A 14,108-nucleotide genomic window follows, 5' to 3' on the forward strand; every position below is an offset into this window, starting at 1 on the left:
ATCAAACTTTCATAAACCACAAAACAAAATATCAGAATATATTTACCTCCTGTGTATTTTTACACAATAGATAAATGAAATTCAAGGAGATCAAGTTGTGTGTTCAAGGATAAACAGCTCATGAGTGGTTGAGACAGAATTCAAATTCCCATCTGATTCCAAAGCCCAGAGATGGTGCCACTGCACCATACAGCTGTTCATTAATAGATCCAACAACTCACAGTTCTCCTTTAGCTCTAGTTTTTGGTGTGGCCTGGAGTAGAGGTTAATGAACACTACAAAGAGCCAGATGGTAAATTCTCCAGGATTACAGGTCCATGAATCTCTGCCACCACTAAGGAAAGCAGCCATAGGGGCCGGCGCAATGGCTCATTTGGTTAATTCTCCACCTGCGGTGCCAGCATCCTGTATGGGCGCCGGGTTCTAGTCCCAGTTGCTCATCTTCCAATCCAGGAGGGCAGTGAAGGATGGCCCAATTGCTTAGACCCCTGCACCCACATGGGAGACCAGGAAGAAGCACCTGGCTCCTGGCTTTGGATCGATGCAGCGCCGGCCACGGCGGCCATTTAGGGGGTGAACCAACAGAAGGAAGACTTTTCTCTATGTCTCTCTCTCTCTCACTGTCTAACTCTGTCAAATTAAAAAAAAAAAAAAAGCAGCCATAGATTGTACACGAACAAAGAAGTATAGCTGTGTGCCAGCACAACTGTATTTACAGAAACAAGTCAGGCTGAGTTTGATCCAAAGACCAAATTTGGTCCAAAAGCCACATGTTTAGATATGGTTTCATAAGTTGTGATTGTATTCCATTGTAAGGTATTATGAGGGTGGAAACTTAATCCAACTGTGGTATTTAGAGGTGGGGCCTTTGGAGTGATTAGAATTGGATAAGGACATCAGAGTGGAGTTCTCACGATTGGACAATAGTGGCTTTATAAGAGAGAAACCAGACAGACACACATATACTTACTGCCTCTTGCCATGTGATACCCTGTACCACTGACTCTGCCAGCAAGAAAGCCATCACAAGATGCGACCCTTCAACCATGGACTTATACAATGTGAGCCCACATAAACATTGTTTCTGTATAACTGTATAACTGTCTGTGGAATTTCAAGTATTAGCTACCAAAAGTAGACTAGACCTAGAGCAAGTCAATTTGCCCTGCTTAGCTTTGGATTCTTCCTCCATAAACCGGGTGATTTTAATTTGGTAAACACAACAGTGACTTTGTACTCCAAAAAACAATGATTAATTATTGTTCTGAAGCCCAGAAAACATCTTGTTATATTCATTTTATTAGTCATAAAAAGACTACAAAGTAAGGTTTTACTCAATTAAAATCTATACATAAAAATCAATATGTGTGTTCAAAACAAAAATAAATACACAGAGTAAAGTGTAAAGTGTAATTAATATAAACTAAAGCACAAACAATGGAAAATTTTAGTTATGTAAGAAGGGTTTCAAAAAAGTTTGTGGAAAAATGGAACTAAAATATAATGGATATTTTCCACAAAGTGTGTGCACTCCCTTATAAACTTGATCATAGGAAAACTGTTTGCTTTATCATGTTGGCTCTATCAAATAAACTACTATTTATCTTGAAAATAATTTTTCTATTTTTAGACTCGTTTCTTAAAATGTAAGTTCTGTAATTCTGATTCTTGCTTTTAGGAGTTCATAGTAATACACGTAGAAATAATTGAGAATATGGTTATTCCTTACAAACTTTTTTTAAGATTTACTTTTATTTGAAAGTCAGAGTTACACAGAGAGAGTAAAGGCAGAGAGAGAGAGAGGTCTTCCATCCGATGGTTCACTCCCCAATTGGCCTCAACGGCCAGAGCTGTGCCGATCTGAAGCCAAGAGCCAGGAGCTTCTTCCGGGTCTCCCACGTGGGTGCAGGGGCCCAAGCACTTGAGCCATCTTCTAGTGCTTTCCCAGGCCATAGCAGAGAGCTGGATCGGAAAAGGAGCAGCCAGGTCTTGAACTGGCACCCATATGGGATGCTGGTGCTTCAGACCAGGGCGTTAACCCGCTGCATCACAGCGCCAGCCCTCTTTATAAACTTTTATAATCCATAGGTATTTCTCTCAGAGCATAGAGTGGTTGGGAATACTAAATTAGCTGATATACTGGCAGAATTTTTAAAAAACCTGATATAAGGAAATGTTTTATCCATTGTGATTGTTTTTGTGATTACTATTATTATGACCTTTAATTGATATTGATGTAATAGACAATGTCTTATTCATTACAATAGTGGTCCTCAGGAAACAGCTAACAATTATCTGTAGACATTTTCTGATTAACATCTGTACCTGGCATCCAAAGGGTAGGGCCAGGAATACTGATAAACATCCCCAATGCACAGAAAAACTCTTCATAACAAAGAGTTATTCATCCCAAATGTCAATAGTATCAAGAAGAAGAAATACTGCATTAAAGTAAGCCCTGTGCCTAACAGAGTTCTAAACCTAACACAGAGTATGTTGCCAGTAAATGTTTGTGATTGAAAGAATGAATAAATGAATAAGGGAATGGATTACAATAGTCACCACCATGAAAACATTTCGCTTTTGCCTTTGCTTGCTAATGAATATTGGATCTCATGAATCTATAATATGTAATTGAGGTAGGTGTTTTATGCCAGTTATGATCTTGTATGTACTATTCAAGGTTAAGCCTCTAATGTATGGCACAATGATGGTATAAAAAGGGACTCAATACAACACAGGAGTCACTGTGCACTTACCCCTCATGTAGGATCTTTGTCTTTAGTGTGCTGTACATTGTAATTTAATGCTATAACTAGTACTCAAACAGTATTTTACACTTTGTATTTCTGTGTGGGTGCAAACTTTTGAAAGCTTTACTTAATATATGCTAAATTGATCTTCTGTATATAAAGAGAATAGAAAATGAATCTTGATGTGAATGGAAGGGGAGAGGGAGCGGGAAAGGGGAGGGTTGCGGGTGGAAGGGAAGTTATGAGGGGGAAAAAGCCATTGTAATCCATAAGCTGTACTTTGGAAATTTATATTCATTAAATAAAAGTTAAAAAATTAAAAAAAATAAAAAGGGACTCAATAAATAGTGATTGACTATATGATTCATCAAAGTCCCAGCAACCCTACTCCTGGGAATAGATCCAAAGGAAATGAAATCAGAAATATGAAAGAGATACCTGCCTCTACATATTTATAGAAGCCAAATTCACAGTTTCAAGTATATGGAGTCAACCTAGATGTCTAACAATTGATGACTGGATTAAGAAGATGTGCTGTATATACACATGAGGGATTATTACTCAGCCACAAAAAAAAAAGAAATCCTGACCTTTGCTACAAAATTGATGGAACTAGAGATCATTATGCTAAGTGAAATAAACCAGATCCTGAAAGACAAATATCACTTATTTTCTCTTATTTGTGGAAGTTAATATAGAGAAAGCATAAAATTGTGTGAATGTCACACAATTAGTTGGTATATGGTTATAAATACTCTTTCACTGAATTATATAATATACATGGCAATAAATACTTTTCTCCCTATGTTATGATCATTGTCATGAATCCCTCATTTGTGATATCAACATCCCTGTTTTCAAGAAAAAAAATTATATATGTCTGTGTGTATATATCCACAATAGAAGGGAATGTGGAAAATGTTAAAAACTGTTAAATATGAATTTTTAAAACTGAAAAAGAATTTATAGAATCTGTGAAAAAAGAAAATCGAGTCTAATGACTTCATAATATTTGCAATATACACTAGATGTTTCATGCCAGTTTTCACCTTGTATGTACTGTTCAAGGTTAAGCCGCCAATGTATGGCCCAGTGATGTCACCCAAAAGGCCTCGTTAGATAGTGACCATGTGTGATCATAGAATAATAGAGTAGTTCCTTTGGCCTGTTGCACAAAATTCCTTCATTCAACCCTGACTTGTCAAGCCCTGCTCTGTGCTAACTCTGTCCATGGTTCTGGAATGATGAAACTTTCCTTCTCAAACTCTATCCCACTCTGATCCCACAACCTAAGAGTAGATCTGCATGTTTACATAACATTTTTTGTCACTTCCAGTTTCTCTACAAACAGGAAAAATCTGTACAGTAAACCCTGGAAGCAAAGCACAGGCATGCTTGCTCAACACTGGCAGGTTATATGAATTTTTATGGGGTAGGAATAATACATGCAGGAAATTATACTGGAGGAGCTGAGGTAGAAAATGTGGGAATAGCTGCTGAATGTGTAAGCATACAGCAACTGGAGAATTCCACTGAGCTTCATGCAGCAAAGGAGAATGTCAGTCCCCCAGGGATGAAATGAGCATTGTTAGTTGATGCAAGAGGTAGTTATTGCAGACCATTTTTTGTTTTGTGTGTTTGTTTTGTTTTAAGCCATTGTCTTAAAAGAAGAAATAAAAGCATTCAAAGAGTAATTGGTTCTGAAATTTTCCACCTGGGATTTTCCACCTTCACAAGAAGTATTAACACTGATTTTATTAACCCTTGGATGCCTGTGGATGTACAGGAATCCATAAGCCCTCACACATACATGCAAGCTAATTTTGCAGATCTCCACTTTTCTCTGAACATTTGGCCCCCAAAACAGGATTCACTTAACCATTGCTCTAGAACACTAACTATGTCAATTTATGCCTTTTATTGTTTAATATGTGCCAGGTACTGTGTCTAAAAATTGTAGGCATATTTTCTCCTTTAATCAGAAAAAAATAACCCTATGAGTTGGATACTTTATTGCCTCCATGTCTTAGGTGATAATTTGACTAAATATGGAAGCCAAAGCCTAACCTCAGCACTTCCAGCTCTCCACCTCACAACTCAATGATACCACTGTTGAACTGGGTATATTCCATGTGGGTAACTACAGGGCTTTGGGTGATTTATGTGTACTATTGGTTCTCTATTTCCTGATCTGTAAACATGCAAAATAATGAAAGTTACCATGGGGATTAAGTATAAAAAGTTAAGCAGAATATATTCCGATGGACTTACCTCTAAGGGTACAGTTCAAAAACTTGTCATGGACTCCAAATCCCATTAAGCTGGGTGGGTAAAATTCCATCTTATGTGTTAAAATGATCATATTAAGTGTTAAAGGAACATATAGATAGGATTGAGTGTTAAAGGGATCATATAAATAGGATCAAGTGTCTGGTAATAATAATAGATAGAATTGAAAAGGAGAGAAAGTTCCAACATGGGAAGCAGTCCACACAGAAGACTCATAGAATGACTATCACTTTAAGTAACACTCTGACCTCAAAATCAGCCCTTGAGGCTTCCTGGTCTGACTGAAAAGCCCACAAGAGCATTTTAGGCATGGAAAGTCAAGATTGTGGCAAAAAATGTTCTACATGAAGGAACTCTGTGAGACCCCAGCAGAAAGAAGTGGCCATCAAAGAAGGATGTACTTTTCTCTAAGGGAGGAGAGAACATCCACTTTGCTTATGGCCTTGTCTAAATACTGATGAAGTTTGTGGATTCAAAAGGCTTCCGTAGCCTAGGAAGCTCATGTCAAGAGCTGTAGGTGGTCACTGATTTCATACGTAAGAGTGTTAATTGGTAAATTAACAACAGGAGTCACTGTACACTATCTCCCCATGCAGGACCTCTGTCCTCAATGAGTTGTATTATGAGAGTTAACTGTAAAACTAGTTCTCAAACAGTTTTTTGTGTGTGCTCATGTGTGTGCAAATTGTTGAAATCTTTATTAGTATAGAGTTGATTTTCTGTGTACAGTTAATTGAAAATGAATCTTAATGGAGAATAGGACTGGCAAGGAGAGAGGGGGGAGAGGGGGTGGGAGTATGGATGAGAGAGTGGGTATGGTGGGAAGAATCACTATATTCCTGAAGTTGTACTGATGAAATTTGTATTCCTTTTTTTAAAAAAAGATTTTATTTATTTATTTATTTGAGAGGTAGAGTTACAGTGAGAGGGAGAGACAGAGAGAAAGGTCTTCCATCCAACTGGTTCACTCCCCAAATGGCCGCAACGGCCGGAGCTACACCGATCCGAAGCCAGGTGCCAGGAGCCAGGAGGTTCTCCCAAGCGGGTGCAGGGGCCCAAGTACTTGAGCCATCTTCCACTGCTTTCCCAGGCCATAGCAGAGAGCTAGATAGGAAGAGGTGCAGCCAGGACTAGAACCGGCACCCATATGGGATGCTGGCGCTGCAGGCGAAGAATCAACCTACTGCACCACAGTGCCAGCCCTGAAATTTGTATTCCTTAAAAAATAAATAAAAAGAAAAACAGATGAACAAAAAAGTTAAGCAGAGTACACATCACATATAAAGCAGGCAATAATGATAACTATAATTACGTGGTTCCACAAATACATTTCTATTATTACATTTTACAAATGAGAGAAATGGAAGCCTGAAGAGGACTTTTAACTTGCCCAACACCGCAGGACTATAGGATATCTATCAGAAACTACATCTATAATCTGCTACCCAGTAAATTTTTGGTGATTTTTGTTCTGCTACACCTCACTTCTTTCAGCCTCAGGAAAAGCATCTGCTGTCACACCCCAACAGAAGCCACACAGAAGTAAGCAAACTCAAAATTAGAGAGGGAAGAGGAGCCTGAATTCAAACTCCACTGCAGATATGTGGGGTTATACCCTGTGTGTGTGTGTGTGTGTGTGTGTGTTCAATGGATGTTGATATGAGTGAAATTATAAAAATAGAAGGGAGGAGTCTGTCTCCTTATCAGAAAAATCTTGACTAAATCATTCTTGACTCAGAATAGTATGAAGGGATTGAGCACTCACAGGTTCTGAAATCAGACAGATTCTACCTTCAAAGTGAGCAAGCTCTGTTTTGGCTTTCCCCACTTTTGCAGCACTTACTTGTAAAATGAGGTGAAATGCCCAATTGCTAGTGCACACAGAAGAGTCATATGGGAACAAAAAATGCTGCAATGGTGAAGTTTGGGCTTCCAAGATCAACTAACACGAGTTCAAGTTCTGATTCTACACTTTAGTAGTTGTGTGACTGAGCAAGGTACTATGAATCTCATAATTTTCACTTTAAAATATGAATAATAATATCAACATCATAGAGTTATGAAGATTAACTGAACTAAGATACATGTAAAGAAGTTGGTAAGTATCCCTGCAAAAATTTGGGTGTTCAATAAATGCTAATGTGGCATATGTTCAACTTTGAAGTTAGAATGCTCATTTTCCACATCAGATTGCCTGAGTTTGATACACCCTCTGGCACCTGACTACACATTCCCACCAATGCAGACCCTGGGAGGCAGCAGGCAATAGCTCAAGTACTTGGGCCCCTGCCACCTATATGGGAAGAGACCCAGACTGAGTTTCACACTCCTGGTTTAGGTCTGGCTTGGCTTCAGATGTTTCAGGCCTTTGGAGGAGAGAACCAACAGATTCAAGATTCCTGCTCTCTCTCGCTTGCTTGCTCTCTCACTTACTCTCTCTCTGTGTCTCTACTTGTTGATCTACATTTTAGATAACTAAACCAACATTTTTTAAACCCACAGAATTTAGGGGGACCTAAAAAGTCCGTTTGAGTAGTTATCACATAGTCTAGTTTTCGGACGGCGCCTTGGCTCACTAGGCTAATTCTCTGCCTGCGGCGCCAGCACCCCAGGTTCTAGTCCCAGTTGGGGCGCCGGATTCTGTCCTGGTTGCTCCTCTTCCAGTCCAGCTCTCTGCTGTGGCCCGGGAGTGCAGTGGAGGATGGCCCAAGTCCTTGGGCCCTGCACCCACTTGGGAGACCAGGAGGAAGCATCTGGCTCCTGGCTTCGGATCGGGGCAGTGCGCCGGCCGCAATGCACTGGCCACAGTGGCCACTAGAGGGGTGAACCAACGGCAAAAGGAAGACCTTTCTCTCTGTCTCTCTCTCTCTCATTGTCTAACTCTGCCTGTCAAAAAAAAAAAAAAAAGATAAAAAAAGAGTCTAGTTTTCCAAAAGGGGGGAATGTTAGTAAAATGGCACAGTCTTATCTACGGCACGATCTACACCTGAGACACCATCCTAGGCTCTAGACCCCACCACCATGGCTGGAAGCCTGGTGACCTCATGGCCCAATCACCAATGTGAGCTTCACCCCCACCCTAATGAGATTCACTGTTCCTACTTCCCTCCCCGCCTCCCAGCAAAGCTTTAACAGGACCTGTTCCTGAACACATGGCTCTCCTTTCTTTGTGTCTCCTCATTTCTTTCAATCTCTCACTTTCTCTGTCTTTTGATCTCTCTTACACTCTCCTTCTCCCTCTTTTCCTTCTTTGCCCCTTCCCTCTGGTCTGTTGGGTTTCCCCCAATAGACCCTTTCCCTTTAAAAAACAAAAAGTTTAGTTTTCACGTTGGTATCTTCAAAGAGGAAAATGAAGCCAAGGAATGAACAATTACAAGATGGAACATTTTCATTTGACATCAGATTTTTCTACATATTGGAATTATTCGGTAGCAGGATAGTTCATCCTAAAAGGTTATTAGTTTCATCTTTTTGGAAACAACCCAGTTTTATTGTCTTCCACTCCCTATCACACAGTTTTTCCAAAAACACCAGGCCACTCCACGTCTCTGTGACTTCTGTCTGGAAACTCTTCCTCCCCATATTCACATGGGCATCTCCTAGTCACCATCTGATGCTCTCAGGGTACTTCCTCAGAGAATTCCCTGGGGTTCTATTGCAGGTTGTTCTATAGCAGGTTGAGTGCATTCCCATTGTCTTCATTTTTATATTATACATTCCCTTCATTGACTGCTTTAGGAGCCAGAATTCCATCTTTCCCAATTGATGGCCATATCTGAGAGCACCAAGAAGAAATGCTCTAACTCATTTCTCTGTATGATCTCTGTTGGTCAAGTTAAACTAACTTCATGCTGAGAAATACAGAGTCCAAAATCCCAGAGATTAACCCACACAAGTTTATTTCTCACTTATTTCAAGTGATGAGTGGGTTGGGTAGCTCTCCAGGGTTCCTGTGCTCCACACGCTGTGACTCAGGCATCCAGGCTGAGTCACATCACCATGCTATGTCCATCACCCCAGTCAAGGCCTCCATGATCCCATGACAGCAAAAATAGGAAAACCTCCACAGTGATTTTCTCTGCCTCAGGCATAAGAGATCCACTTCACTTCCACTAACATTTTTGGCCAGAACCAGTTCCATGACTTCATCTAATTCCAAGGGGACTGGAAAGTACAGTATTTTATTGGCCTAAAAATGAAAGAATAAGAAACAGGATTTGTTGAATTCATAAATGTCATTTTTGCCACTTGGGTATTGAGAATGAGTATAAAATAATTGTGGGCTGTGTTTCAGTGTTTACTGCTCTACAGAAGTAATGTCTTTGAGCCATTCAAAATATGTACTGGGGCATGCATATGGCCTCGCCGTTGAGATACCCACACCCTACACCATACTGCCTGGGTTCGATTACCGGCCACTCTAGGAGGCAGCAGGTGGCAGATCAAGTAATTGGGTTCTTGTCACCCACCCATGTGGGAAACATGGATTGAGTTTGCAGCTCCTGGCTTCACCTGGCCCTATCCTGCCTGTTGCAGCATTTGGGGGGAGTGAATCAATAAATAGGAGCACACCTCTCTCTCTTTTTCTCTCTCCCTCGCTCTCTCCCCCTCTCTCAAATTTTTCAAAAACAAAATAGGTCACTGAATGTAAACATGTTATAAAATAATGCATACATCATGTCTTCAACTTTTCCAAAAAGTAACATATGTTTTCGTATGCATGAAAAAAATGACAAGGATAGGCACCAGTATGTTAAATATGGCTTCCATTTTTCTTGTGCTTTTTTTATATTCCTTATTTTTCAGAAGAAAGAGTTATTATTTTTGTTATGAGAAAACAGGAATTTTTTCCTCCTAATTTACCGAAATAATGTACCTGCTGAACCAAAAACCTATTAAATCACTCAGGAGTGGAATTATCTTTCAGTGCTTTGTGTTCTGGATACTCCCAGGGATTCATGAAATCTGCCCAAAGGGAAACAGTTTTTGCCTTCCTCTGAAATGATTTATCTAAAAATAATACCCTCTAGATTTCAAGCTTCCCATGTGAGAAATGCCAGCACAAAACTGAAGAAGAAAAATCACCAGGTCGTGAAAACACAACAAGCACAGGCTGCACCGAGCTGGGTGATGGGGCACGGACGCAGTAGAGATACAACAATAGCTGGAGCACATAGACCACCCAGAAAGACACACTGAGAGCTCTGCAAAGGGGGGGGCGGGAGCTGGAGCGGACATAGACCAGCCCAGAAAGACCACTGAGAGCTCTGCAAAGGGGCAGACATTTTCTGAGACTCAGGTAAAGGAAAGAGGAGATTATAGAAGAGAAATAGGAAGCTAAAGATGGGAGGGAGACGAGGGAGAATGGAATGGGAGGACAGAATGAATGAGGAAATTGGTGTGAGGAAAAAAAAAAGAAAGGCCTGCACTGCAGCTCACTAGGCTAATCCTCCACCTGCGGCGCCGGTAGTCCAGGTTCTAGTCCCAGTTGGGGCGCCGGATTCTGTCCCGTTTGTTCCAGCTCTCTGCTGTGGCCCAGGAAGGCAGTGGAGGATGGCCCAAGTGCTTGGGCCCTGCACCCGCATGGGAGACCAGGAGAAGCACCTGGCTCCTGGCTTCGGATCAGCGCGGTGCACCAGCCGTAGCGGCCATTTGGGGGGTGAGCCAACAGAAGGAAGACCTTTCTCTCTGTCTCTCTGTCTCTCTCTCTCTCTCTCACTAACTTTGCCTGTCAAAAATAAATAAATAAATAATAAAATAAAATAAAATAAAATAAAAAGAAATTGATGTGAGGGAATGAAGATAAGGGAAGAAAACAGGAGAGATAACAAGGAGAAAAGTTTACTGAACATTCCAAGTGTTTGAAACTGACTATACCTTAATTCAGGTCCTGCTCTGCCATTTATTTCCTGTGACCTTGATTTAAATACTTAACCTCTCTGATCCTCATTTCTAATTTTTTTATTTTTAATATGAATAATGCGTTAAGTTTTTTTTTGAATGTATACAATTTTATTTTAAATACATTGAGTTGTATCTAAATGGGAACATTATACATAAATGACAGATACTTAAATACTTTTCTACAGGAAAATGTGAGTAGATAATAATATTTTTTTAACTTTTATTTAATGAATATAAATTTCCAAAGTACAGAATATGGATTCCAATGGCTTTCCCCCACCCATAACTTCCCTCCCACCCACAACCCTCCCCTTTTCCTCTCCCTTCCCCCTTCCATTCACATCAAGATTCATTTTCTTTTTTTTTTTTTCCTTTTTTTTTTTTTTTTTTTGACAGGCAGAGTGGACAAAGAGAGAGAGAGACAGAGAGAAAGGTCTTCCTTTGCCGTTGGTTCACCCTCCAATGGCCGCCGCGGCCAGCGCGCTGCGGCCAGCGCAACGCGCTGATCCGATGGCAGGAGCCAGGTGCTTTTCCTGGTCTCCCATGGGGTGCAGGGCCCAAGCACTTGGGCCATCCTCCACTGCACTCCCGGGCCACAGCAGAGAGCTGGCCTGGAAGAGGGGCAACCGGGACAGAATCCGGCGCCCCAACCAGGACTAGAACCCGGTGTGCTGGTGCCGCAAGGCAGAGGATTAGCCTAGTGAGCCGCGGCGCCAGCCCAAGATTCATTTTCAATTCTCTTTATATACAGAAGATCAGTTTAGCATATATTAAGTAAAGATATCAAAGGTTGCACCCACATAGAAACACAAAGTGAAAAATACTGTTTGAGTACTAGTTATAGCATTACTTCACATTGGACAACACATTAAGGACAGAGATCCTACATGAGGAGTAAGTGCACAGTGACTCCTGTTGTTGACTTAACAAATTCACACTCTTGTTTATGGCATCAGTAATCACCCTAGGCTCTTGTCATGAGTTGCCAAGGCTATGGAAGCCTTTTGAGTTCAACAACTCTGATCATATTTAGACAAGGTCATAGTCAAAGTGGAAGTTCTCTCCTCCCTTCAGGGAAAGGTACTTCCTTCTTTGATGACCTGTTCTTTTCACTGGGATCTCACTCACAGAGATCTTTCATTTAGGTTTTTTGTTTGTTTGTTTGTTTGTTTGCCAGAGTGTCTTGGCTTTCCATGCCTAAAATACTCTCATGGGCTTTTCAGCCAGATCCGCGTGCCTTAAGGGCTGATTCTGAGGCCAGAGTGCTGTTTAGGACATCTGCCATTCTATGGGTCTGCTGTGTATCTCACGTCCCATGTTGGATCGTTCTCTCCCTTTTTTATTCTATCAGCTAGTCTGCAGACACTAGTCTTGTTTATGTGCTCCCTTTGGTTCTTAGTCCTATCATTATGATCAATTGTGAACAGAAATTGATCACTGGGACTAGTGAGATGGCATTGGTACATGCCACCTTGATGGGATTGAATTGGAGTCCCCTAGTATGTTTCTAACTCTACCGTTTGAGGTAAGTCAGCTTGAGCATGTCCCAAATTGTACATCTCTTCCCTCTCTTATTCCCACTCATATTTAACAGCGATCACTTTTCAGTTAAGTTTCAACACTTGATAATAACTGTGTATTGATTACAATATTCAACCAAAAGTATTAAGTAGAACAACTTAATACGTTATCCCTCTTAGTATTTTTTTTTGTTTGTGTTAACATAGTTTTAAAAGTCATAGCTGCATACAGCTACTTTCCAGCCTCCTTATCTCTAACTCCATTTTTGGGTAGGAAACACTTTATGGTTTCCTAAAAAACAGACTACATTGACAGCTTTGAGCCCTCTTATTGGCACAGTATCTACAGACTTCCTGCTATGGAAGATGAGAATTCTCCTTCCTTTGATGCCCTGTCTTTTCTCCCTTCCCCTACTCCCATTCCATCCCCACACATAATGACTCCCCCTGTACAATGTCCACACTGGGTTACATCACGTGTGTTATTACTAGACTACAAATATAACTAGTATTCTACCAATATAGTAACAAACTTCCAACATACCATCATATAATAATATACTTCCAACATAAGTAACATTCCACCAGTAATATACTACCAATATAAATAATATTCATTGCTGAGCCATGTAAAATATGGTTACACTTCCAAGGCTGTTCAAGTTTTTTCTTTTCTCTCATTTCTCAGGTGCTTAATTTTATATAGTAATGGCTCATTCCTTAGGCCTACACATTGACAAAAGCCTATTCATCTTTCAACTCCAGCCTATCAGGTTAACCAGCAGTTTCGAATTCCCCAGGAGTCTCCTCTGTTCTCTTCTCCTGAGCCTAACACAGAAAAATGACTTTCTATCCTAGGATAGTCCCCATCTGCCACCTACAGATTCTCCTTGTGTCTGCTCTTGTTGGATCAACTGCATGTATTTATAAGGCTTGGATTCCATGCTCATTTGGAGGTTTGATTCATACCAAAGAAAGGGTTCTTACAATATTTTTCAGACCTTGAATATCTAAAACTGTTTCTAATCTTCTGTTTAATTGGCTTTGATGGGTAAAAAATTCTAAACTAAAAGGAATCGAACTTTTACAAATATTATTCCATTGCTATCAACTCCTGAGACTGAGGGTGACAATTGGCATGTTTCTAATTTGTTCATTTTTTTTGAAAATTGTTATGAAGATTTGATATTTTTCATTTGTTCATTTCTTTAGTTGGTTGGTTGATTGGCTGTTTAATCTTTGGAAACTTTTATTTTCTTTTGATATTTCAGATCCCTTTCAATCCAGTAAAACTTATCACATTTGGGAAAACTTGTGAATTTTCTCTGAATAAATAAAATTTTCTCCGTTTCTCCCATTCTCCATGAAGTTTCTGTCACTTAGATTCGGGACTTCCTGGTCTGACCCACTTGTTTTCTTTCTCTGTCTATTGATCTCATTATACTCTTACTCTGTTTTCTGGGAGATTCCTTCAACCTGATTTAATAACCCTCTTCCTGGACTTTTTATTTCAGATTTCATTTATTTTTATTTAAAAGAATAATTTATTCCTCGGGGTTTGACACCACGTCCTACAGAGCTGGGAGTTTGCTGATCACAATCTACCTCCTGGGAGACTTTGCCACATTGCCCATCCTGGAGG

Source organism: Oryctolagus cuniculus, chromosome 6 (assembly GCF_051225735.1).
Source record: "Oryctolagus cuniculus isolate XC-2025 breed Fujian yellow rabbit chromosome 6, ASM5122573v1, whole genome shotgun sequence".
NCBI classification, from domain to species: Eukaryota; Metazoa; Chordata; class Mammalia; order Lagomorpha; family Leporidae; genus Oryctolagus; species Oryctolagus cuniculus.